Source organism: Trachypithecus francoisi, unplaced genomic scaffold (genome assembly GCF_009764315.1).
Source record: "Trachypithecus francoisi isolate TF-2019V2 unplaced genomic scaffold, Tfra_2.0 Lachesis_group2, whole genome shotgun sequence".
Taxonomy (NCBI): Eukaryota; Metazoa; Chordata; class Mammalia; order Primates; family Cercopithecidae; genus Trachypithecus; species Trachypithecus francoisi.
The window spans coordinates 109,920,290-109,947,614 of record NW_022681465.1 but is presented as its reverse complement, the minus strand read 5'-3'; the positions used below and the strand labels follow the sequence as shown (position 1 = coordinate 109,947,614).

Below are 27,325 nucleotides of genomic sequence, written 5' to 3'. Positions count from 1 at the left end.
TCTATCTATCTATCTATCTATCTCTATCAATCTATTACCTGTCAATCATCTATCTATCCATCTATCTATCTACCATCTATCTATCATCTATCTATCTTCATATCAAAAAAACTCCTCAATCAGTATGTTATCCAATGAGCTGCATTTTGTTACAATCATTTATTTCATGCTTCTTTGCCAGATTTGGGAGGTGGGAGACTTCTAAAGCTCTCATATTTTTACACAAGGCGTCCTAGGCTCTTCATTTACCATTCCATGTGCCATGTTATTATCAGCAATTTCATCAAGATATGTGATTCCTTCTCCCAGAGCGTGCTATGCAGAATTCAAGATCCAGTATTACCCGTGATCATTCCTACCAGTGAGTCATTGGGCCCTCTCAGTAGACATAGACAATACATTTATATATTTCCTACATACAAACATCTATACTATATGTTTCTATATTTCACTGTGTGTGTGTGTGTGTGTCTATGTATATATATAACCACAAGGTTTTCACAATGTCTCTAATTCTGATCCACCCCCTGGAATTCTTTATAGAGTGTTCCTTTCCCATATTTGTTAACGCCTCTTTTAACAGTGAGAAACTGGCTCTCATTCACCTCAATATATTTAGCCCTATGCACCTTATGTGCTGAGAAAAACCAATCTCATATCTACACTGTGTGTGTTGTCTGCCTGCATCTCACGTTCTGCCAATACCTCCACACACTCGGGTGCTTGCTGGATTGCCACCAACATGCCTCCATGGGGCTCTCTGTCCCCCGTCCCACTCCCTCACTATTGGGAATCCTTGGATGCTGGCAGATGCACCACTAACACACACCTGCTCTGCCCACTGTTTCCCTCACTGCCCTGCCTCCTAGGGTGCTCCAACCCCACTACCAAGGGAACACAGCAACCAATGCCAACTCCTCCATGGCCAGGAGCAGAGGGAAGGAAATGACAAGCAGTCCAAGAAGAGAGAATGGAAACAGAAAGGGAAGAAGAAGAAGATTTTCACTGGATATAAAGCTCAGGGATGAACATTCCTTTCTTTCCTGTCACTACCCCAAGATTGCATGGCTCAAGGGGCAGAGCCAGGGTTCAAATATAGCTGGCTCTGATTGCAGTTAGTAAATACAGAAGGAATGATGGAATTAGAATGCCACTATTTGGCAATCACCGTAGAAATAGTAAATTAATCACATTTGACATCTATTTTCATGTCACTATATCCAGGTTAATCTCCTTTTCTTTCTTTTTTTTTTTTTTTTTTTTTTTTGAGACGGAGTCTTGCTCTGCTGCCCAGGCTGGAGTGCAGTGGCCGGCTCTCAGCTCACTGCAAGCTCCGCCTCCCGGGTTCACGCCATTCTCCTGTCTCAGCCTCCCGAGTAGCTGGGACTACAGGCGCCCGCCTCGTCGCCCGGCTAGTTTTTTGTATTTTGTAGTAGAGACGGGGTTTCACCCTATTAGCCAGGATGGTCTAGATCTCCTGACCTCGTGATCTGCCCGTCTCGGCCTCCCAAAGTGCTGGGATTACAGGCTTGAGCCACCGCGCCCGGCCCATCTCCTTTTCTTTCATCCCACAAAAGTAATTTCGATACATTTAATTTTTGTGACTCTAAGTGAATTACAAATGCTTACAGTGGGTTCACATGCCCTAGACAAGCAAAGTCCAATTAAATATCTCATCAATTTTGTTATGAAGGAAATTTTGTCATTTAAGCTGAAAGGTATAGGGCGACTTATGTATTTTCTTCCTACAGACTTGAGGACAATAAATCTCACCCATTGAAGGCCTCTTCTCCAACAGAGGGAAGCCGCGGAGGCAGAAGCTGTGTCCACTTTCTAAATACAAGGGCTTCTCAAGACAGGTCAAGCAGATAGGATGTTGGCTCGGTTCTTGCACTGTTCAGCTGCACCACATTCTGGGGACCACGGCAAGAATCTCCCCTTGGTGGTGCATTCCTTGGTTCACCATCCCCTCTTCCCAGTGCCAGATTCAGCACCTCCGGCCCTACATGCTTGTGATGCTAAACAGGCCACGGGTGCTCCTTTGGGCCTGTCACCTCGCCCCCCAAAGGTCATGGCTGCATCAGCGACAGGGATGAAGCTTCTACTTTCTTCACTCCTCAGACTACGGGAAAGTACAACCATGAAGCACTTTGTGAGATATCACACTGTTGTCTGTCCAAAGAGAGTGTCTATAAATGCTCTGCAGGAGGACTGAACCCAGCCACTCACATGGGCACCTCCAGGGCGCTGGTCACCCACATGCTGAAACAGAGGCAGAGGGATGGGGGATCTTAAGGATCAACAGGCAGAGTCCCACGCCCCTGGGTCCTGGGAGGAGCAGGAGGTCTGATGACACAAGTGAGCCTGCCCCTCCACCCGGACCCTCCGTGCCATCCAGACAGAACAACTCCACGTTAAATGTGCACAGCTTTCTGGAGCATGTCATTGTTGTCCCCTAATAAGACTTGGTCATTCCAACATCCCCACCAACCCTGCCACCCTGTCTGTGCATTTTAATTTTAAAAATCATATGCTGTGCTAAAACAAATGCTCTCACTTTAGTATATTCTAGCACAAAATGCTTACAGAAGATACTCCTTTGTAAAGAGTAAAAAGACTACACACACACACACACACACACACACATACATATCTCTCTCTCTCTCTTTTTTTTTTTTTTCTGAGACAGAGTCTCACTCTGTCTCCCAGGCTGGAGTGCCGAGGCACGATCTCAGCTCGCTGCAAGCTTCGCCTCCCGGGTTCACGCCGTTCTCCTGCCTCAGCCTCCTGAGTAGCTGGGACTACAGGTGCCCGCCACCATGCCTGGCTAATTTTGTTTTTGTATTTTTAGTAGAGATGGGGTTTCACCGTGTTAGCCAGGACGGTCTCGATCTCCTGACCTCGTGATCTGCCCACCTCGGCCTCCCAAAGTGCTGGGATTACAGGCTCACGTGAGCCACCGCGCCCGGCCTCCATCCTCTAGGTTCTCCATCTCTTCTCCTGGATGCAGCACAAGAGACTTTCTTGCGATCTGGAAGGAGGAGAACAATTGTGCATGTCTGGGTGGGGCCCAGAGCTTAGGACCCCAGCATGGCCTCCCAACGTGGGCCATTCAGGGTTGCTTAGCACCATTCAGTGCGGCAGCCTGGGACCCAGAAACCAAGGCGGTGCCAAGAAAGTGTGGGGGAGGGCTGCGGAGGGATTTTATAGACACTGAAGACCCGAGGACGTCAACTGCCGAGATGAGAACAGGTCCCTCAAGAAGACAATTATAAAAGAGGGAAGGAGGGAGTGGGGCAGAGCTAAAAGAGAAGCCCATGAGTCAGAAAGAGAGGATAAAAAGAGGAGAGGCTGGGTGTGGTGGGCTCAAGCTTGTCATCCTAGCACTTTGTGAGGCCGAGGCAGGCGGATTGTTTGAGCCCAGGAGTTCTAGTCTAGCCTGGGCAACATGATGAAACCCCGTCACCGTTTAAATTTTTTTTAATTACTTTTTTTTAAAAAAGAGGAGGTGGGTCTGGTATGGTGGCTCATGTCTGTAATCCCAGCACTTGGGGAGGCCTAGGCAGGCGGATCACGAGGTCAGGAGATTGAGACCAATCTGGCTAACACAGTGAAGCCCTGTCTCTACTAAAAAAAAAAAATTAGCCGGGCTTGGTGGCGGGCGCCTGTGGTCCCAGCTACTCGGGAGGCTGAGGCAGGAGAATGGCGTGAACCCGGGAGGCGGAGCTTGCAGTGAGCTGAGATCGCGCCACTGCACTCCAGCCTGGGCGACAGAGCGAGACTCCGTCTCAAAATTACAAAAAACAAAAAACAACAAAAACAAAAGAAGAAGGGCACTGCCAGTCCCTCCAGTAAATCCATGGATCCCAGCCTAGGTCGGGGATGTGGCCACAGGCCTGGGTTGTGTTGGGATCTGTGAGAGATGATCATGACCAAAGCCTGGGATGACCTTGGAAATGTGAAATATTCAAGCCTCACAAGAATCCCACTAGCATCTCAATGGCTGGCAAGGACGAGCGGGATTCCAGGGAAATCCCCTTGTCCCATTGCCTTAATCCGCAGGTGAGACCGCGTTGTTAGCACATGAATGAAGGGGTCCTGTCAGGGTTTGCCTGAGCTGTGGGAGAACTGGGCAGAAGGGCACCTGACCGGCCTGACACACAGAACAAGCTGGGCCTGATGGCAGCGTGGGGAACAGAACAAGGCTGTCGGGCCACAGCAAAGGGCATGACAAAAAAGTGACCCCTGTGCCAACTGCCCAGTGGCCCTGTCCTGCGTGTGGTGGATTCCTGGAGCCAGGTCACGGGGAGGGTGAGAGCCAGTGCCTGCAGCAACACAGCAGCCCCTCCACGCATGTCCCGTAGGATTCCTGCTAGCTATGGAGGGCCTTGGTGACAGCTGGACACTGACTTCTCAAACGAAACCCAATTCAGGCTCCATTCCTAACCCAGGGATTTGGTATTGTGTGAGGAGTGAAGGCCAGAAATGTGCTCAGGCATGGGTTTCCCCTCGTGTCTCTATGGTGGGGGGGGTACCTATTAATCCAGAGGAAGGATTCTCTGCATCATCCAACCCCTGTGAGGGCCCTTCAACCTGGAGCCGACGGTGAGGACGGGACAGGAAGGTGCTGCTGCTGGTCCCAAGAGTGTAGAGGGAGAGGGTGGACTCCTCCCACCTCCTGACACACACGGAAGACTTTGTCTCCAGGGAGACTTAGGGGCTGTGAGGGGCTGTGTCCCACATCACTCCCTGCATGGCACCAAACGCCACACCCACATACTAATCTCGTGTTCTCCATTCACAAAGGATGCCAACCCATCAAAACCCAAGGATTTAGTGTTTTCTGTGGCACAGGCAGGAAAGATCTGGTTTTCTGCAAAAGGTCATCTTAAAACACCAGAGCAAGAAATGAATATGACAAGCAGAGCACACACAACGTCCGTGCAAACACAACCTCTTAGGACTTTGTCTTAATTAAAATACAAAAGGAGGCCCGGCTTGGTGGCTCATGCCTATAATCCCAGCACTTTGGGAGGCCGAGGTGAACAGATCACTTGAGTCCAGGATTTAAAGACTAGCCTGGGCAACATGGAGAAACCCTGTCTCTACAAAAAGTACAAAACTTAGCCAGGCGTAGTGGCATGCACCTGTATTCTCAGCTACTCTGGAGGCTGAGGTGGAAGGATTGATTGAGCCCAGGAGATGGAGGTTGAGCCGCAGTGGCACCACTGCACTCTAGCCTGGGTGACAGAGTAAGATCCTGTCTCCAAAAAAAAAAAAAAGGAATAAATCAGACTTCTGCACCTACACCTATTTCCTTTTCCATTTACTGATTTCATAGTCTCCATCCTACTGCCCCCTCCAAGAACCCTCTGCACGGGCCCCACCTGGAGTGCCTTCTCTACCTGAAGAGGCTTCATCCTCATGGTTGCACTCAGGCAAGCTGTTCTTCAGCCCATCTGTAGAGACACAAACATCAGCAGAAAGGTGATTCCAGAGAGTTACTCACCAGCTCTTCTACTCTGTGTGCAACCACGTGGAGGACACAAGGTCCCTTGCTCTGTCCTCTGTGTTCTCAGATCCTCCCTGTGCTCTGTGGATTCAGAGGCTGTCAACAAGGCATGCTTCACAGTTGAGAGTCTTCAGGTGAGAGGGAGGAGCTGAAGACATTCCCTTCCAACTTTACACTTCTACTGGACCATTACAGCTCTCACCCACAGTTCGATAACTCTGAAATTCCAGCTTTGATGCATGTGCCTTGAGCTAGATGAGTTCAGTGAACAGAATCGATGTCAGGCTCACAGAAGCTGCATGAGAGAAGGTTCTGGGAGGATGGAAATATTTTCTGCGGTATAGACATATTGTTATGCCCAGACCGTTTATTCCCCGAAGAAGACCACCAGAGTCCAGAGTCAAAGCCAAGCGGCAAGGATCTTTACTGCAAGTTCGAACTTGGTCCCTCTGCTCCACAGCATACAAGAGGGCCCCGAACGATGCATGTGCTCACTTTTTATAGCCCGATGTAAACAGGATATGTAAGGTTACAGAGAAACAAGGGAATTCTTTGGGTTACAGCATTACAATTGGTTAACATTTTAAGTTATACATTTAGCAGTTTCTTTTATTGGTTCCCACGCTTTCAGTAAAACCACTCCACAAACGGTTGTGACCTTATTGGGGACTCTCCAGGTGGTGTTTTTCTAAAGTTGAGACAAATGGAGGAATGTTTGCACTGGGCCCAGGAAGTTGAGACAAATGGAGGAATGTTTGCACTGGGCCCAGGAAGTTGAGACAAATGGAGGAATGTTTGCACTGGGCCCAGGAAGTTGAGACAAATGGAGGAATGTTTGCACTGGGCCCAGGAAGTTGAGACAAATGGAGGAATGTTTGCACTGGGCCCAGGAAGTTGAGACAAATGGAGGAATGTTTGCACTGGGCCCAGGAAGTTGAGACAAATGGAGGAATGTTTGTACTGGGCCCAGAAGTTGAGACAAATGGAGGAATGTTTGCACTGGGCCCAGGAAGTTGAGACAAATGGAGGAATGTTTGCACTGGGCCCAGGACTGAGATATATGTTTGATTTCTTACAATATGGCTACTGTGTACTCAAACTATGGCTCTGGTGAGGAGGTCCCGAATTTTAAATTTTACTATTTTTTTATTTTTGAGACAGAGTCTTGCTCTGTCACCCAGGCTGGAGTGCACTGGTGTGATCTCAGCTCGCTGCAACCTCCGCCTCCCAGGTTGAAGCAGTTCTCCTGCCTCAGCCTCCCAAGTAGCTGGGACTACAGGTGTGCACCAACACACCCAGCTAATTTTTGTATTTTTAGTAGAGATGGGGTTTCACCATGTTGGCCAAGCTGGTCTTGAACTCCTGACCTCAGGTGATCCGCCCACCTCGGCCTCTCAAAGTGCTGGGATTATAGGCGTGAGCCACAGCGCCCGGCCTCCTCCTGAAACTTTTACCAAACATTTTGTTGACCAAGAACAGTACAGAAATTTTGTCTCCAATATTCAAATATGCATGTCAAGGAGGAAAACAAACTCTAAAGGAACTTTTTAAAAAGGCAACTACCTGAAAAATTGTGATAAAATATGTATAACATGAAATTCCCATCTTCATCATTTCAAGTCTTCAGTAATGTTAAGAACCTTCAGTTGGTGTATGCTACCATCGCCTCCATCATCTCCGGAGCTCTTTCCTCATTCCCACTGAAACTCTGCCTGTTAAAACAGCCACTCCCCTTTCCTTCCTCCCTCCAGCCCCTGCTTCCTACCATACCTAGTATACTTCAAGTATGCCCCTGTATGCTTCATAGAGACACATTCTACTTTGTGTCTTTATGAAGTATACTAGGTACCTCATATAAGTGGAAACATACAATATTTGTCCCTTTGTGTCTGCCTTATGTCACTCAGCATAGTCCTCAAGGTTCATTTATGTTGAGGCCTGGGTCCAAACGTCCTTTTTTATAGGGTTGAATAATATTCCATTGTATGTACATACCACATGTTATTGATCTCTTCATCTGTCAATGGATATGAGTTGCTCCCACCTTTTATCTACTGTGAATAACATGGCTATGGACATGGGCGGGCGAGTGTCTCTTTATTTCCTTGCTTTCAATTTTTGGGGGATATATACCCAGAAGTGGAATTGCTGGAGCGTCCTTAGGTATAATTTCTTGAGGAACTGCCATACTGTTTCCTAGAGGGGCGGCACTATTTTACATTCCACCAGCAGTGCACAACAGTTCCAGTTTCTCCACATCCTCACCAACATTCATAATTTTCTGGTTTTCTTTGATATTAGTCAATGTAGTAGGAGTGAAATGGTATCCTGTTGTCATTTCCATCTCCCTAATGATTAGTGATGCTGAGTATGGAGAAATGTCTGTTCAAGTCCTTTGCTCATTTGCTTTTTTTTTTTTTTTTAAAGACAGAGTCTCACTCTGTCACCCAGGCTGGAGTGCAGTGGCACGATCTCAGCTCACTGCAACTTCCACCTCCTGGGTTAAGCAATTCTCCTGCCTCAGCCTCCCGAATAGCTATTACAGGCACATGCCACCACACCCAGCTAATTTTTGTATTTTTAGTAGAGACAAGGTTTCACCATGTTGGCCAGGCTGGTCTGTGAACTCCTGTCCTCAGGTGATCTGCCCGCCTCAGCCTCCCAAAGTGCTGGGATTACAGGTGTGAGCCACTGCACCTGGCCTTGCTCATTTCTTAATTTGATTGTTAGGTTTTTGTTGTTGAATATTTTTTTTAATTGAAGTATAATATACATACAGAGAAACCACCAATCTCCAGTGGGCAGCTTGGTAAATTATTGTAGAGTGAATACATCTGGACACAAGCCCTCAGATCAAGAAACAGAATATTACCAGAGCCGCCCTCCCCCAGAGCACTAAGACAATTGCTATCCTGACTTCTCACCAGATGTTTCTTTTGCTTGTTTTAGAGTTTCACAGAAACAGAATCATGCAGTACCCATTCATTTGTGTCTGGCTTCTTCTGCTCAGCATTATGTTGCTGAGATTCACCAACTGTGCATGGCAGCTGTTAATCCATTTTCAGTGCTGTAAGAATTTTACTCTATAAATATACTGAGAGGTACTTATCCATTCTCCTGTTGGAAGTTGGGGCTATTGTGAATTGTGCTGATACGTACATTCTAGTGCACATCATTTGGTGAACACATGTACAGTGCACAGTTCCTTTGGGTCTATGCATAGGAGTGGAATGTGGGGATCACAGGTGTGGTCTCCTTTAGTAGGTATTACCCAAGGGTTTTCTGTGGGGAAAAGAGAGATCAGCCTGTTACTGTGTCTATATAGAAGGAAGTAGACATAAGAGACTCCATTTAGTTTTGTATTTGAAATGCTGTTAATCTGTGACCCTACCCCCAACCTTGTCCTTGCAAGAAATATGCGCTGTGGTGACTCAAGGTTTAATGGATATTGGGCTGTGCAGGATGTGTCTTTGTTAAACAAGTACCTGAAGGCAGCTTGCTGGTTAAAAATCCTGCCCGTCCCTGGGCAATGGAACATCTCCGGGTAAAACCCATTGTGTGCTTTGTTTACTGAGCAAGGAGAAAACCGCCTTTAGGAATAAGGTGGGGCTTGCTGGAGCAATGCTGCTAAAAGGTTTATGGAGATGTTTGCATATGCATCTCAGGGCACAGCATTTTCCTTTAAACTTATTCATGTTACAAGGATTTTTGTTCATATGTCTTACTGCTGATTTCCTCCCTACAATGATCCTATTGTCCGGCCACTCCCTTATCTTTTTGATGGTAAAGATAATTACCAATAAATACTAAGGGAACTCAGAGGCCGGTGCCAGTGTGGGTCCTCTGTAAGCTGAGCGCTGGTCCCCTGGGCCCCGCTTTTCTTTCTCTATACTTTGTGTCTGTGTCTGATTCCTTTTCTCAAGTCTCTCGTTCCACCTAACGAGAAACACCCACAAGTGTGGTGTTATGCCCAGACCGTTTATTCCCCGAAGAAGACCACCAGAGTCCAGAGTCAAAGCCAAGCGGCAAGGATCTTTAATGCAAGCTCGAACTTGGTCCCTCCATTCTACAACATACAAGAGGGCCCCAAACAATGCGTGCGCTTGCTTTTTATAGCTCGAGGTAAACAGGACTTGTCAGGTTACAGAGGAACAAGGCATTTCTCTAGGCTACAGCATTACAATTGGTTTACATGTTAATGTTAAGTTATGCTTTTAGCAGCCTTCTTATTGGTTCCTGTGCTTTTACAAACGGTTGTAACCTTATTGGAGCTTCTCCAGGTGTTGTTTTTCTTAATGTGTTTGTGTCGGGCAGGCATATGGGGGGATGTGATGTGCTCAAGGCTGTGATGTGTTTGTGTCGGGCCCAGGAAGTGGAGGCATATGGGGGGGATGTGATGTGCTCAAGGCTGTGATGTGTTGAGGAATGTGTTCTTTCAGTGGAGGGGCAGGCCACCCCTTCAGTTTTCCAAAGTGGTTGTGCTATTTTACATTCCCAAAAGTAGTGTATGAAGTTTCAGTTACTCCACATTCTTGCATAAACTTGGTATCAACAGTGTTTTTAACTTTAGCCATTCTGGTAGGTGTAACATTGGTTTCTCACTGTGGTTTAAATTTGATGGCTTACGAGGTTGAACATGTTTTATATGCCTTTTGGCCATTTGGATGTTCATTTGTTCTTTCCTCTCGCTTCCTCCCTCCTCCCTCCTCCCTCCCTTTCTTCCTTCCCTTTTTTGTCCCTCTTCATTTCTTTCACCCATTGTCCTATCAGTCTGCCAGCTGTTTTCTTAATTTATAAAAAAATTTTATTTTACTTTAGGCCGGGCCCAGTGGTTCACACCTGTAATCCCAGGACTTTGGGAGGCTGAGGTGGGCGGATCACGAGGTCAGGAGATCAAGACCATCTTGCCTAACACAGTGAAACCCCATCTCTACTAAAAAATACAAAAAAATTAGCCAGGTGTGGTGGTGGGCACTTGTAGTCCCAGCTACACGGGAGGCTGAGGCAGGAGAATGGTGTGAACCCAGGAGGCAGAGCTTGCAGTGAGCTGAGATCACACCACTGCACTCCAGCCTGGATGACAGAGCAAGACTCTGTCTCAAAAAAAAAAAATTATTTTACTTTAAATTCTGGGACACATGTACAGAACATGCAGGTTTGTTGCACAGGTAAACATGTACCATGGTGGTTTGCTGCACTTATCAACCCATCACCTAGGTGTTAAGCCCTACATGCATTTTTCTTATTAATGTGTAGGAATTCTCTTTATACTCTACCCGTGATTTATCTTTTCACCCTTCTCCAGTCCCACCTCTTTTTTTTTTTTGAGACGGAGTCTCTCTCTGTTGCCCAGGCTGGAGTGCAGTGGCCAGATCTCAGCTCACTGCAAGCTCCGCCTCCCAGGTTCACGACATTCTCCTGCCTCAGCCTCCCGAGTAGCTGGGACTACAGGCACCCGCCACCACGCCCGGCTAGTGTTTGTATTTTTTTTAGTAGAGACGGGGTTTCACTGTGTTAGCCAGGATGGTCTCGATCTCCTGACCTCGTGATCCGCCCATCTCGGCCTCCCAAAGTGCTGGGATTACAAGCTTGAGCCACCACGCCCGGCCTCACCTCTTTTTTTTTTAAGAGACAGAGTCTCACCCTGTCACCCAGGCTGGAGTGCAGTGGTACAATCATGGCTCACTGCAGCCTCAATCTCCCAGGCTCAAGTGATCCTCCTGCCTCAGCCTCCCAAGTATCTGGAACCACAGGCATGCCCCACCACGCCCAGCTAATTTTTCATTTTTGATAGAGACAAGATCTTGCTAAGTTGCTCAGGCTGTTCTCTAATTCCTGACCTCAAGTGATCCTCCCGTCTTGGCCTCCCAAAGTGCTGGGATTACAGCGTGAGCCACCACACCTGGCCCCATCTTTTTACTCTCTTATTGATGAAAAAATTCTTAATTTTACTATCACCCAATGTATCAATCATTTTCTTTGGGGATAGTGTTTTGCCTTATTGAGGAAATTTTTACCTGCCTCCTAAGGAGCCTTAAAAATCTCCATATGCCTGCAAAGTCCCACTGTTCTAATGCCTATTTTGTGCTAGAAAATAAACGAGGCACTGTCCCAGAGGCTACGTCTATCTTGAGGGAAAACTGTCTTCATCATCATTTGCCAAGCCAGGAGATGATCAGGATGAGGACAATTTCCACGGCTCCCGGCATCTGAAACCCTTCCTGTATTAGAGAGAGTGGGCCTGATGCCATCGTGGGCCAGGCGGGTGCCCCATCCCAGCCCCACCTTCACCTCACAGGGACAGGGCATGAGGAATGGAGAAGGTGTGGTGTCCTTGGGCAGAGCCAGGCCAGATATGTGGTTCTTTAAACAGAATGAGGGTACAGATGAGTCTGCCTGCATCGCCATGGGGCTCCAGGGGCTGCAAGAGGTGGGAGAGAAGCAGGTAGAGGAGGGATCCAGCAGGAAGAAGAGCAGAGCATTCTCCCTGGGAAGGGAGAAAGAAGGATGCACCTGGCCAGGCGTGTTGGCTCAGGCCTATAATCCCAGCACTTTGGGAGGTGGAGGCAGACGGATCATGAGGTCAAGAGATGGAGACCATCCTGGGAGGCGGAGGTCCCAGGAGACTGGTTACACCTTGTCTCTACTAAAAATACAAAAATTAGCCGGGCATGGTGGCGGGCACCTGTAATCCCAGCTACTCAGGAGGCTGAGGCAGGAGAATCACTTGAACCTGGGAAGTGGAGGTTGCAGTGAGTCGAGATCATGCCACTGTACTCCAGCCTGGGTGACACAGTGAGACTCCATCTCAAACAAAAAAAAAAAGGACGCACCTTTCGTTTAACAGCTCAGTGTTCCGGGGACCAAAGGTGAGGTCGCACCTGCTGGTTCCACAGCGCCTGTCTCTGCCATGAGTTGTTTCGATGTCAGAATTGGTGAAAAGTTTGAGATTGTACCAGCTGGTCGAGGAAAGGTAATGGGGGAGCTACAAAGCTTGTAGAACAGCAGTCAGAGCTGTCCTGTGCACAGGGGCCATCAGTAATGGCTGCTCATAATCCCAGCTGACTCACACTGAGCACAAGCCCTGGGCCAGGCCAGGTTCAGAGCTTCACATACACTGTTTTCATTGAATCAGCCCAGCAGCCCCTCATGTGACAGATGGGAAAGGGGCAGAGAATTGTCCAAGGCCACACAGGAAGGTAGTGGCACAACCAGGCCAGAAGCTGAGACTACCTGGTGGTCTTTCCTCTGCACTCTGGAAAGGGGTTAGTGAGGAGAGGCCTGGAGACTTTAAGGAGCTGGCATTTACATGCAAGTCAAGGTGGGTTGGGGAGGGGCAGGAGGGGCAGATTCCCCCAAGCCACAGCCTGTCCACACAGCAGCCCAGCCCCTGTGTATACATGGAATGCTGTACCCCCAAGAAAGCCATGTTCCACCCACCCACTGCCCATCAGCACTTCAGTCATCATCCCCCTCACCTCCCAGGGCACCTGACATAGCCCGACCTCGAGGAAGCCCCAGTGACCAGGGAAGGCTAGGGCTGGAACTGACTTGCGGACAGTTGTGTCCTGGTAGTCCAGAGTGGAAAAGTAGATATTGATGAAGGGTAGGCTAGTGCCAAAATCATCCAAGACCATGGGGTCAGTGTGGTGCAAGGTCTTCTTAAAGTTCTCCACCAGCTCACTGAAACTTTTGCAGTCAGCATTTTTCTAGAGAGGAAAGCATAATGAGAGAGCAGTGATGAGAAGGTGACAGTGGAGCTGCCAGGTTCAAGTGATTATCCTGCCTCAGCCTCCAGAGTAGCTGGGATTACGGGCATGCACCACCATGCCTGGCTAATTTTTTGTATTTTTAGTAGAGACGGGGTTTCACCATGTTTGTCAGGCTGGTCTCGAACTCCTGACCTGAAGTGATCCACCCACCTCGTCCTCCCAAAGTGCTGGGATTACAGGCGTAAGCCACCACGCCTGGCCTTGTTCTCTTGTATGTCGGTTACCCCTCCGTGAGGCTGCTAAACATCCTCCCGGCACACACACGCACAGACACACACCTGCACGCCCTCACGCAGTTTGCAAGGCAGTTGTTCAAATTACACGTTAATCCCTCAAGTGTGCTCATTTTGCTCTCCGAACCTGCCCTCTTGTAGAGTCCATGGTTCTTCTAAGTGCCCTGGTCACAAAGCAGCTGGATCAACACTCAGAGGTATAGAACAGGGCAGAGTGTGGTCCCTGCATCTGTTTCGCCCCCACGATCTTGACACACAGAGACCTTCCCAGGAGCTGTGACTTGAACTTCACAATCTGCAGGGCCCACCCAGGAGCCGTGTCCTCCTCACAGGCAATGGGATCCCCTCCTCTCTCCACCTGTGTGGGAAGATTGGCAACAAAAAATAGAGAAGGTGGGAGGAAAAACACTGAGGAGGTGGATAGACCACAGCTGAGGGTCCCCAGGACAGAGGGAAACACTGAGAGGGTGGATGGGCCACACCTGAGCGTACCAAGGTTGGAGGGAAGCACTAAAGAGATGGATGAACCACACCTGAGAGTTCCCGGGACAGAGGGACACACTAAGGAGATGGATGAACCACACCTGAGAGTTCCCAGGGCACACATAAAAACTATTGGGATAGACCAAACCTGAGAGTCCCCAGCATGAGGTAAACACTAAAGGAATTAATAGACATACCTGAGGGTCTCGAGGATGGAGGTAAAACACTAAGAGGATGGATGATCCACAACGGAGAGTCCCCAGAATAGAGATCAAACACTTTGGGGATCGACCACATCTGAGGGTCCCAAGGCAGAGGTAAACGCTAAGGAAATGGATGGACCACACCTGAGGGTTCCCAGGATCGATGTAAACACTAATGGGATGGATAGACCACACCTGAGAGTCTCGAGGATCATGGAAAAACACTAATGGGATGGATTGACCACACCTGAGGGTCTCCAGGACCGCGGTAAACACTAATGGGATGATGGATGGCACCTGAGGGTCTCTAGGAAAGATGTAAAACACTAAGAAGATGGATGGATCACACCTGAGCATCCCCAGTACAAGGCCCGCACTAATAGGATTGACCACACCTGAGGATCTCCAAAACCGAGTGAAACACTAAGGGAATGGATGGGCCACACCTGAGGGTCCTCAGGACAGAGCGAGGGACGGCTGTTGTTGGGATAGTAATTCCACATCTTTGGAGAACAAGAATTCCAGGTAGTTCTCTTCTCTCCAAACAGCGTGGTTATGAACTAGGTCTTACTCCAGGAGGCTTTAAAGCTTCAGATAACATCTGTGGTAATAAAGAAAAACAGGCCGGGTGCACGGCTCACACCTGTAGTCCCAGCACTTTGGGAGGCCAAGGTGGGAGGACCACTGGGCCAGGAGTCTGAGACCAGCCTGGGCAACATAGCGAAAGCCCATCTCTAAAAATAAGTTCAAAAATGTAAAAAAAAAAAAAAAAAAAAAAATAGGGGTAACTGTCACAACTAACATATTGTTACAAACAAAAATTTACACGAAGGTGAAAAAAATCAACTTTTTTTTTTTTCACCAGAACGATGCCTCAGTCTAGGGAGAGGTATTTCCTCTACTGAAGCAGCTGAAGCCCTGAGCTGCTGTCCACAGGCGGACGGACTCTCCAGGAGCCCCCAGTGGGCCTCGGCTCCTCCACGTCAGCTCCTCTCTTGTCCCTGTGCTGGTCCCCGGGCGCCGCTGCAGCTGGCCAGGTCTCTGGGAGTCAGAGAGGGCCATGGGTTCCACCCCAGAGCCCACCTCATCAGCACTGTGCTCTCACCATCTGAGCACCAGGCCGGAGGAAAAGGAGAAAGAAAGGGTGAGGCTGATCCCCCAAGCAAAATGGAAACGCCTCCGCCTCCCACCCTCAAAAGCAGCCAACAATGGACCCTGGGCACCGGGGGCCTCATAGGGAGTTGTTTGCATCACATGCCTTTTTTCACTGGACTCAAATTTTGTATTTTGCTTTTTGCACTTAACTTTGTAACCTGGCATTTTTGTTTGTTTTTATGAAACAGCCCATAAGCATAATTCTTTTTTAAATTTTATTGTAAATTGACAGTTTATAGTTGTATATATTTATGGGGTAAAAAATGATTTTATGATTTATGAGTACAACGTGGAATAATTAAATCAAGCCAACTAACATATCCATTACCTCAAATATGAATCTTTTTTTTTGTGGTGAGAACACTTGAAATTTACTCTCAGCAATTTTGAAACATAAAATATATTATTGTTTAGTATATTCACTACACTGTTCAACCTGTTCCTCCTGTCTGAGATGTTGTACCCTTTGACCATCATCTCCTCATTTTCCTTATTTCCCAGACTCCGTAACCACCATTCTACTCTCTGCTTCTATGAGTTTTAGATTCCACAGGTGAGAACATAAGGTATTTGTCTTTCTGTGCTTATTTCACTTAGCACAACATAAACATAATTCTTAGTGACTATATAAAATTCTGCCATATGCTGTACTGTCACTTAACCTTTCCAGCTTTTCTCTGTTATGAATCAGCTGTAATAAATACCTTCACGTATTTTTTTGCAATTTAGATGATTTCTTAGGATCACTTTCTAGAAGCTGGGTGGAGAGGATGTACTTATTATTATTATTATTATTACTATTGAGACGGAGTTTTACACTGTTGTCCAGACTGGAATGCGGTGGTACAATCTCGACTCACTGCAATCTCCTTCTCTCAGGTTCAAGTAACTCTCCTGCCTCAGCCTCCTGAGAAGCTGAGATTACAGACACCAGCCACCACACCTGGCTAGTTTTGGTATTTTTAGTAGAGAGGGGGTTTTGCCTTGTTGGCCAGGCTGGTCTTGAACTCCTGACCTCAGGTGATCCACTCACTTCAGCCTCCCAAAGTGCCAGGATTACAAGCGTGAGCCACCACACCCAGCCCACTCTGTTTTCTTAACCACTGTACTCTCCTGCTTCATCTCATGTTACTGTTCAGAAAATTATTTGAATTACAGACTTACTGTCATCCTGATCTTAGAAATAACAAATGGAAACTCAGAGATGTTAGATGAATTTCTTAAGGTATGGAAATTACAAATGTTAATTGAATCTCCTGAAAAGTACAAAGATCAAAGATCCATCTGTCTTTTTTAGAACGCTAGTTTCCATAAAGGAAGATAATTTTATAATTCCTAAGAGTTCTAAATGTCTTTCCTTTAATTGAGCTTTGTGATAGAAATGAATTATTTGACGTCCTGGAGCATCTTCTGTGCTAATTTTAATAGTTGTAGTGACATAATTCTATCTTAAATTTTATTAACTGACATAAAAGAGATGGAGTTGTATGCGTATTTTGTTATTAGACACTCATGGAAGAGAGCGTTGACTGGAAACAGAAATCTTAAGCAGCCACTCAAATTTAAAACGGGGGGAAAAAAACCAGCTGTCTCCTTGTCTCCAGAATTGCCTGGTGAATCCAGAGTCGTCGGCCTCCTCCGTTGTTTTCACAACCCTACATTTCTGGTGACAATATTCTGGAGTGGGAGAAAAATTAAATGATTCAAAACTCAAATAACTGTTTTTCCCTCACGGACCTAAAATTTGAGGTGATAAAAATGCCATTTTAAAACAATAGCTTTCAAAGGTGGTTGGGTTTTAGAAGTTAGGCAAAGGCAGCAGGCAGTTAAAACAACGGGGTGTTGTGCAGCAGACATCTAACAGGTCAGAAATCATGATGGGTGTTTGGGATGTGGGCATCAGATACGTTGGGATGTGGGAATCACAGTTGAGATTGGATATCAAAAACCTGAGACATGGAAATGGAAGTTACGACAATGGGAATCAGGAACTTTGGGACACAGGTGTAAAAAATGGCAGTGGGAGGGTATTAATGATTTTAAGGTTTATAGGAGTTCAGTGTGGAAATGCAGATTTATGGACAACGGATGAGCTATGAAAACCAAGGGTCAAGAATGGAAGTCGCAAACAGGCTTGTAATAATAAAGTATCTTCTGTTGGATTAGACCTCCCACTGAAAACTGTTGTAAAGATAGGACAGGCCGGGCACAGTGACTCACACCTGTAATCCCAGCACTTTGGGAGGCTGAGGCGGGCAGATCACAAGGTCAGGAGATCGAGACCATGCTGGCTAACACAGTGAAACCCTATCTCTACTTAAAAAAGACAAAAAATTAGCCGGGTGTGGGGGCAGGCACCTGTAGTCCCAGCTACTCAGGAGGCAGGAGAATGGCATGAATCTGGGAGGCGGAGCTTGCAGTGAGCTGAGATCGTGCCACTGCACTCTAGCCTGGGCAACACAGCGAGACTCCATCTCAAAAAAAAAAAAAAAAAGATAGGACACGTGTGTGTATGACAGTTCTATCACATGTATTAAATATATGTAAAACTATCAGTAAATGTGAATTTAACAGCAAACACACACACGCACATCAGATAAATATCTTTAACAATTAAAGGCAATAGAAAAGGCAGAACTTAATGTAACAAAATCACAAAACTTATAACTTAAAGACAAATTAATCTTTTTTAGTGTCACACATTTATTTAATTCATAAAGTGTTTACCCTGGATTCCTTTAAATAATAAGTATCCATATTTGGTTAAGTGTTTGGATGCCAATCATCCACATATGATTACCAGTGGAAAACTTTAAAAATGCAATGAACCACAGCCAAATTAAAATCAATTAGAAACTAAGCCAAAGCATCTTAAAACATGTATTTAGTTATCAGGCAATAATACTCTATTTCTAAAATCTAATTTAAATGCAGGTTATACGAAATAAAAGGAGCCTAGTAATAGCCAAGGCAATTCTAACCAAAAAGAACAAAGCTGGAGGCATCATGCTACCCAACTTCAAACTATACTACAGGGCTACAGTAACCAAAACAGCATGGTACTGGTAGAAAAACAGACACATAGACCAATGGAACACAACTGAGATTCCAGAAATAAGACAGCACTCCTGCAACTAACTGATCTTTGACAAACTTGACAAAACAAGCAATGCGGAAAGGATTCCCTATTCAACAAATGTTGCTGGGATAACTGGTTAGCCATATGCAGATTAAATCTAGATCCCTTCCTTACATGTTATACAAAAACTGACTCAAGATGGATTAAAGACTTAAATGTAAAACCCAAAACGGTGAAACACTCCAAGACAACCTAGCAATACCATTCCGCATGTAGGCACGAGCAAAGATTTCATAATAAAGATACCAAAAGGCCGGGCGCGGTGGCTCAAGCCTGTAATCCTAGCACTTTGGGAGGCCGAGACAGGCGGATCACAAGGTCAGGAGATCGAGACCATCCTGGCTAATACGGTGAAACCCCGTCTGTACTAAAGAATACAAAAAACTAGCCGGGCGACGAGGCGGGCGCCTGTAGTCCCAGCTACTTGGGAGGCGGAGGCAGGAGAATGGCATGAACCTGGGAGGCGGAGCTTGCAGTGAGCTGAGATCTGGCCACCGCACTCCAGCCTGGGCGACAGAGCCAGACTCGGTCTCAAAAAATAAAAAATAAAAAAAAAAAATAAAGATACCAAAAATAATTGCAACAAAAGCAAAAATTGACAAATGGCATCTAATTAAACTAAAGAGCTTCTGCACAGCAAAGGAAACTATCATCAGAGTAAACAGACAACCTACAGAATGGGAGAAAATTTTTACAAACTATGCATCCAACAAAGGCCTAATATTCAGCATCTGTAAAAAACTTAAACAAATTTACCAGGAATAAACAAATAACCCCATACAAAAGTCGGCAAAAAAACATGAACAGACACTTTTCAAAAGACATACATGCAACCAACAATCGTATGAAAAAAAGCTCCACATCACTGATTATTAGAGAATTGCAAATTGAAACCACAATAATATACCATCCCACACCAGTCAGAATGGCTATAATTAAAAAGTAAAAAATAACAAATGCCAATGAGGTTGTGAAGAAAAGTGAATGCTTATACACTATTGGTGGGAATGTAAATTAGTTCAACCATTGTGGAAGACAGTGTGACAGTTCCTCAAAAACCTAAAGAAAGAACTGTCACTCAACACAGTAAGCCCATGATTGGGTATAAACCTAAGGGAATATAAATTGTTCTGTCATAAAGACACATGCATGCATATGCTCACTGCAGCACTATTCACAATAGCAAAGACATGGGAGCAATCTAAACACCATCAATGGTAGACTGGGTAAAGAAAATGTGGTATATATATACCATAAAATACTATGCAGTCATAAAAAAAAAAAAACCAAGATCATATACTTTACAGGAACATGGATGGATCTAGAAGCCATTATCCTTAACATACTAATGCAGGAAGAGAAAACCAAGTGCTGCATGTTCTCATGTGTAAGTGGGAACTAAATGATGAGAACACAGGGACACATAGAGGGAACAACACACAGTGGGGACCATCAGAGGGTGGCGGGTGAGAGGAGGAAGAGGATCAGGAAAAATAACTAACGGGTATTAGGCTTGATATCTGGGTGATGAAATCTTCTGTACCACAAACCCCCATGACACAATTTACCTGTATAACAAATCTGCACGTCATGTGATCCTGAACTTAAAAGTTAAATTAAGTTTTTAAAAATGTATATTCTGTCCAGTACCATGGAATCTGTTCACTGAAATGGATATTTAACATTAAAGGTCCAAATTAAAGCATTTCCAGAACTTAGAAAACAAATATTTTTTATTGGAGTTAAGTTCTATAGCAGAAAAAAAGACAAATAAATAGTTAAATTTTAATGTATACAATGAAATAATGTTTTATAGTATTATTTAAAACATACCATTGTCTAATAAAATATTAATAACTGTATAAGAGATTTTAGCTATTCTTGCACCTAGTCTCAGATTTTTAAATAAGCCCTTTTTAGATTTAATAAATAACATTGAAGGAAGGTCTATAAGAACTTACTCTCAGAATTAATATAATATAATGACCTCATGATCCACCTGCCTTGGCCTCCCAAAGTGCTGGGACTACAGGCACGAGCCACAGCGCCTGGCCCGCACATTCTTTATATACCTAATTTGTTGAGAGCTTTCATCACTGATAGGTGTTGAATCTGTCAAATGCTTTTTTCTGCATATATTTAATGCTCACAGAGTCATATGGTTTGGATCTCTGTCTCTACCCAAATCTCATGTTCAATTGTAATCCCCAGTATTGAAGATGGGGCCTCGTGGGAGGTGACTGGGTCATGGGGGCAGTTTCTCATGGTTTAACACCATCCCCCTTGGTGTTTTCTTGGCAATAGCAAGTTATCATGAGATCACGTTTAAAAGTGTGTAGTGCCTGCCCCCTCCTCCTGCTCCAGCCATGTGAAGTGCCAGTTTCCCCTTCACCTTCCACCATAATTGGAGTTGAGCAGATGCTGCCTTGCTTCCTGTACAACCTAGGGAACCATGAGCCAATTAAACTTCTTTTCTTTGGAAATTAACCAGTCTCAGGCATTTCTTTATAACAGTGCAGGAATGAACTAGTGCCAAAAATTGGTACTGGGAGTGTGCCACTGTTTTGAAGATACCTTAAAATATGGAAGCAGCTTTGGAATTGGTGGTAATCTGAGGCTGTAGGGGTTTGGAAGGCTCAGGAGACAGGAAGATTAGGAAGAAAATTGAACTTCCTGGAGACTTGTTAAATTGTTGTGACCAAAATGCAGATAGTGATATGGACAATGAAGTCCAGGCTGAGTAGGTTTCATATGGAGATAAAATCCTTATTGGGAACTGGAGTAAAGGTCACTCTCGTATGCTTCAGCAAAGAGACTGGTGGCATTGTGCTCCTGCTCGAAGAACTGGTGGAACATTGAACTTGAGAGAGGTGACTTAGGGTATCTTGTGGAAGCAATTTCTAAGCAGCAAAGCATTCAAGATTTGACCTAGATGCTTCTAAAAGCCTGTGATCATATACCTGAGTAAAGAAATGACCTGAAACTGGAACTTATATTTGAAAGAGAAGCAGAGCTTAAACATTTGGAAAATTTGCAGTCTGGCCATGCAGTAGATAAGAAAAATCCATTTTCAGGGGGAAGTATTAAAGCAGGTTGCAGAAATTTGCCCAAGTAAAGAGGAGTCAATTGCTAATCAAAAAGACAATGAAAAAACAGCCTCAGAAGCATTTCAGAGACCTCCGTGACAGTCCCTCTCATCATAGGCCTGGAGGCCTAGGAAGACTGAATGGTTTTATAGGCCAGGCTCAGGGCCCTGCTGCTCTGTGCAACCTCAAGACATGATGCCCTGCACATTGGCCACTCCAGCTCCAGCCACGGCTAACAGTGGTCAAGGAAAAACTTGGGCTGCTGCTTCCGAGGGTGCAAACTGTAAGCCTTGGCAACTTCCACGTGGTGTTAAGCCTGCAGGTGCACAGTGAGGCTTAGGAACCTCTGCCCAGATATCAGAAAATGTATACAAAATCCAGAGAACCTCTAACTAGGATGGTGTAGTGGGGAGATGTGGGGTTAATATGTGGCCTCCATATAAGTCCCCACTGGGGCACTGCCTAGTGGAGCTGTGAGAAGAGGGCTACCATCCTCCAGACCCCAGAATTGTAGATCCACCTGTTACCAGAAAGGTATATACAAATCCAGACCCCAAGAGAGGGTTCTTGGATCTCACGCAAGGAAGAATTTGGAGCAAGTCCACAGTGAAAAATGGAAGCAACTTTATTAAAGTAAAGGAGTGAACAAATAGTGACTCCATAGACAGGGTAGGGCATTTCCAAAACTATGAAGAGAAAAGCATCCATCCTACTAGGTGCAGTGCATATTTAAAACTACAAATGCTTTTGTTCTCAAAGTATGAAGACATTCCTGGGTCTGTTAAGTCCTGAGTGTGTTTAGGAAACATTATTAATCTGTTCCCTCAACTGTAAACATCTTAAGGCTAGGAATGCTTAACCTCCTGGGAATGCAGCTCAACAGGCCCCAGCTTCATTTTTTTTTAGCCCTTGTTCAAGATGGAGTCGCTCTGGTTTGAATGCTTCTTACATATTTCCCCCCTCCCTTTTACAAGAGGACCTTTAATCCTCGGGGTTGCAGAAGGATGAAGGTCCGTCTTCTGTAACTTCTTCATGCTGAACAGGGGCGATGACATTTCCACATAACTATTAGGGTCTCTTGTATTCAGGGTAGAGAGGAGCTCAGTCAGAAGGCGTTGGTACGTTAAGCATCGTTTGCAGCTCTGAGTTCCAGCAAAAAGTGAAACCTGGAGGATTAATAAGGGCCCAATTTAAGAAAGTATCGAGTAAGCTTATCTTGTGTTCCTACACAAAGAGTACAATCATAATATACTCGACAACATCAAAGAAAAGTAAAGTTATCCCAGGTAACCTAACAGGAAGGCTTTCCAAAGACTGGGCAGTTGTTGGGAACAAGCCGATATGAAGTTGGCTGACAGTGCATCAATGGCAGAGATACGAGTGTCTAAAGCTTTCTTAGCCTGGGTAGTATTATGTGAATAGTCTCAAACATGCTGCAACATTTGGTTTTGATCAAAGCACAAGTTCCCCCTTGAGCTGCTTTAAAACGGTTTTGCTATTCGGTTTGGTAAGGCCACCTGCCTAATCTGAGAGGTGTCCTCAGGAGGGTAAGGGGATGGTGCGTATTACTCAAAGCTGCAGCCGTGTGTTTGGCCCAGGCCTCAGCTTGCAGCTCAACATTGATTGTGGCTGCCTGTGAAGAAGGTATAGCCATCTGGTGGAAGCAGATGGCTTCTATAATGAGCCTTTACAGTTTTCCAGTTAGATGGAAGTCAGTTATAATTCAGTGAGGATACATCCCAGAGGATAAAGACGACCCCACATACACCTTCCAGTCCACTTATAAGGTAAGTGTGACCAGCTGAGTTCCACAAGCCCATCACCATCTCAAAAAAGAAGAAGAGGCACCAGCTTTTTGTGAATTACGTTGCCATCTCACCCACATTTTGTCTGTTAAAAGAAGGGTCTTACTCAAACTTGCAGAAAATCAGCAGCTAATTATTTAAGCTGTGGTCCTGTGCCCCTCTGCCTTGTATTAAAAGAGAAAGCTGAGGCCTTTGGAGATGAATCTGTGGAATATGGGGAGTCTCAAAAACCCAATTTTACAGTAAATACGAAATCCCATTTCTTAGGCTCTGCTCCTTTTGAGGTGCTCCATTTCGTACAGGCACGGTGTGACACCCAAGGCTGGTGCATCAAAACCACTTCTGTGGGGTCTGCTAAATCCACGGGGTGACTGACTGAGAAATTTAGCTCACTGAGATGCCTGGATGGACTGCATGTTCTCTCCACAGCTCTCTGTAAATCTCTCTCTCGGCTGGCTTTTGAAAATACCAGGTGGCCGTGAGTTTGAGGTGATAATCCTCCCTCTTCAGCAGCTCCTGTGTTGTGGTCACATGTCAGCTCCTCTTTGCAGCTGGTGAAGGCAGGATCAGGATTGGAATATATGTTAAACAAAAGCTGAATCTAGACATGTGCACATCTAAAGGCTTTTCCAGTTCTGTACAACTAAGCCTCAACAGTGTCTGTTACAACAAAATTGTCCTCCAAACATTAATTTGGGATCTTCTCCAATACATGTACAAACAGGGGATTGACTATTTGTCCATCTTTGACACTTACTGTGTTCCACCAAGAGGGACACCTTCCAAAGCAAGAAACTGTTGGACAAACTTCAATCGAAGGTCTGAGCATGATCCACGTGGCAGAAGTTTACTTCCTGAAGAATGACTTCACCTTTTAACACCACTTCACACTGAGGTCCAAATGGCTGCACAGACATTTTTTAGATCCTAACAGAGAAAGAAATCTGAGTTGAAGATTCTGAATTCAATTCTTTGGTCAACTATTTCCTATATTTCCTTTGCCCAAAAGACCTAGCTAGGTGCTGGGGACACAATCATATTCCCACTCTTAGAGCTTGTGCTCCAGATAAGAATATAGGCAAGGAGAGAGACGATCCAATACCATCTGCACAGGGGGTGTGAGCGGCCATGGTGCTACAAGCATGCTGTTCATGGGAAATCTGGGAAGAGTGGAAGAAAGCTTCCCAGAGGGAGCCAGCCCAGGGAAACTGTGGGCAAGCATTCTAGGCACAGGCATTCACACTGGTGCAGGCAGGACTCTTCTCTTCTTCTCTAAGATCCTAAGAGCAGACTGAACACACGAAAGAGTTCTGTAGCCCAGCCAGGGGCAGAAGCCATTGTGTCTCCAAGGAGAGGGCCCTTGAAACAAGGGTCACACAAGCAAGCTTTGTACCCTAGACAGGGGAGCTCTGGCTGGAGGCTGATACTCACTTAGGATTTGGAAGCCCAGAATTCATGGGCCCATAGAAGAAATGGAGAAATATAGCTCAACAGTTGACAAAATCAACAGGTTCTGAGAGAATAAGAAAAATGAATGAGAAAAATCAAAATTGTTGTTTCATTGTTTACTTTTGTCAGAATATACTTAAAATAATCATTTCTTAATATCTATTCAGCTGGTTTGAAAGGAGATTCTCAGTAACAAAAAGAAGAAAATCTGAAGCTAAATGAAAGAGTTTACACAGATTCATGGCCTCTATTAGCAAAAGTAAGATGTGGACTTTGTCATTCAGATGGTGGATTTTGAAGCACATCCAAGCGAGTGGCTGTTTTGAGAGATGAGTAAAACCTTGTCATTATAAACATATTTATGTTACCCTTCCTCCCAAACTTGGGGATCCTTTGGAGGAAAAGAAACTACAACCTCCTGCTCTTCTCCAGGTTTAATGAATAGATTCTCTGGATACACTAAAGAGGGACTTCCTCATTTGGGGACCTAAATAGTGACAGAATCATAATTAAATGCTGACTTACAAAAACGCTGCTTTCACTCAGTGACTCCCGCCTTAGGTTCCTTTCTCATTTACCAGCAGAGGCTATTTTTCCCCGTCTCCCAGTCCATCACAGTCTCAACTCATCCTGCTCTCTTGGAAAGCACCTCTTTTCCTTCTTTTTCTTCCATAACAAACCTGATGTCCCACAAACTGCGCCCCCAATTTCCTGTCACTAACGCACCCTCACTCACCTTCAGGTCTCAGAAAAGAGGTCAAAGTGTGTGGGTCACTCTTCCCCAATTCTAGCCACAGGCTGACATGCACATTTTTCAGAAATCAATCGAGAACTTGCTTTTCACATTCAAGACATTGGAGTCTACACTGAGAGCCCCATAGCATATACTTCATGCTAGAGAAACAGCCAGTGTTTAAAACTCTCAGCGATACCATCATGTGGTCCTCAGGGCACCCTGAAGGGGCAGGTGGCACCGGCACCCTCAGAAGGCAGGGAACCCTCCCAGTCTCAGGAAAGACTACCTTATGGTGCTCTGACAATAATTTATACGTTGATATCTAAATAAATTGCAACGTTCCCAGCTTTTCTCAGAGGTAAGGGCTGTTTAGTGGATGAAGCCGTGCTGGCCACCAAGTGCATCATCTCGAAGATGGAGCGAGACAGACCTTTCAACAATCTGTCACCATGAAAGTGACATCAATCTGAAAGCAAGACAATGAGGCAGAGGGGAGGACTGAGGGTACCTGAAAGTCTCTGGAAGCAGGAGTTGTAGCTCCTTCGGCTCTTTCTTGGAGATCAACACTTCTAAGAACTGATGGAGGGTCTGGGCTGTCAACTTCTATGTCAACTCTTGCCACGAAGTCTTCTCCTGAGTCCTGAATCTCTAAAATTCAAAAAGATTATTCTTTCAGTTCAGAGACCAGACACACTGAATTGTACATGCCATCAGCAGTCCAAAACAATGTCCTTAGGGGCCACAGAAAAATGTAGGCAAGAAGATTTTTTAAAGAATTTAAAGAGGACTGGAAATGAGTGGAGAAGCAGAAAAAGCAAGAGCACATCCAACTGATACACGAGATGAGATCAGTTTAGAGAAAATATCCCAATAGATCCTCAGTGGTGCTTGCTGTGGTCATGCACATTCACCTAGGTTTGACCCAGAACAGCAGGCATCTGCCTCATCGTCAGAACAGCATAAGATACTTGACAGGTGACTGGAAGCATTCACATTTACTGACAGAGGAAATCAGTCTCAAATTTGTAGTCTATTTAGACATAGAGAAAAGCAATTCCCAGAAAACATAAACATGATACCCGAAAAGCCAAGTTGCTTCTTTGGATTCTGGAAAAGAACCGAAATTATCAGAAATTCTGGACCTTATGAAATATAAATAAAAATTATTATACATTAGTATTAAGATGAAATCTGAATGAAAGAAAAGCAGTTTGGAAAAACTTACCGTTTTTGTTTTGTTTTGTTTTGATGGAAAGCCCATCCTCTCCTACCTGTCCCTCATAACAGGCAGGTGTCACGTGGCTGATCACAGAGCAGCCTGCCAGCCGAGGGACCACATCAGGGCAGGGAGCAGCTCCCACAGGAGCTCAGCCAGGTTCCTTGGAAAACGTCAGTCCTTGCCAGGCCATGGTGCTCTGTTCAGAAAGAGAAGGCTCAGTTTCAATAAAGCCAATAGCAGTAAGAATGTGAAATGTGTTAACAAAATCTTTAACAAAAATATTTCAGTTCATAGAAAGAATGTATTGTGTGAACAGCATTTTTTCCTCTACGTTCATACTCACAACACTGAGAATCAGCTTGATTGGTAAGGGTGTGTGTCCGGTTCATTGCTTTTATTGGCAGAGACCTCCAGCCTCCGCAACTCCAGTCACCAAAATCAAGAATGTCTTTTTGTTCTGTTTCTACCTAATTATAAAAAAGAAACTGATTTATGAAAAGCAATATATTAATAAATAGCACTACTTATGTTCA

General features: G+C 45.2%; 1 long non-coding RNA gene across 1 annotated transcript; it reads right to left on the bottom strand.

Moving 5' to 3' along the window:
* Window positions 1–3,515: 3,515 nt before the first annotated feature.
* LOC117065317 lies at window positions 3,516–27,325 on the bottom strand. Its single transcript, XR_004429881.1, has 8 exons — window positions 27,136–27,325; window positions 26,799–26,988; window positions 26,082–26,221; window positions 25,206–25,324; window positions 24,820–24,901; window positions 23,695–24,315; window positions 15,146–15,148; window positions 3,516–3,526 (listed from the first exon to the last, which is right to left on the bottom strand). It is a non-coding gene; the product is annotated as an uncharacterized LOC117065317 (long non-coding RNA).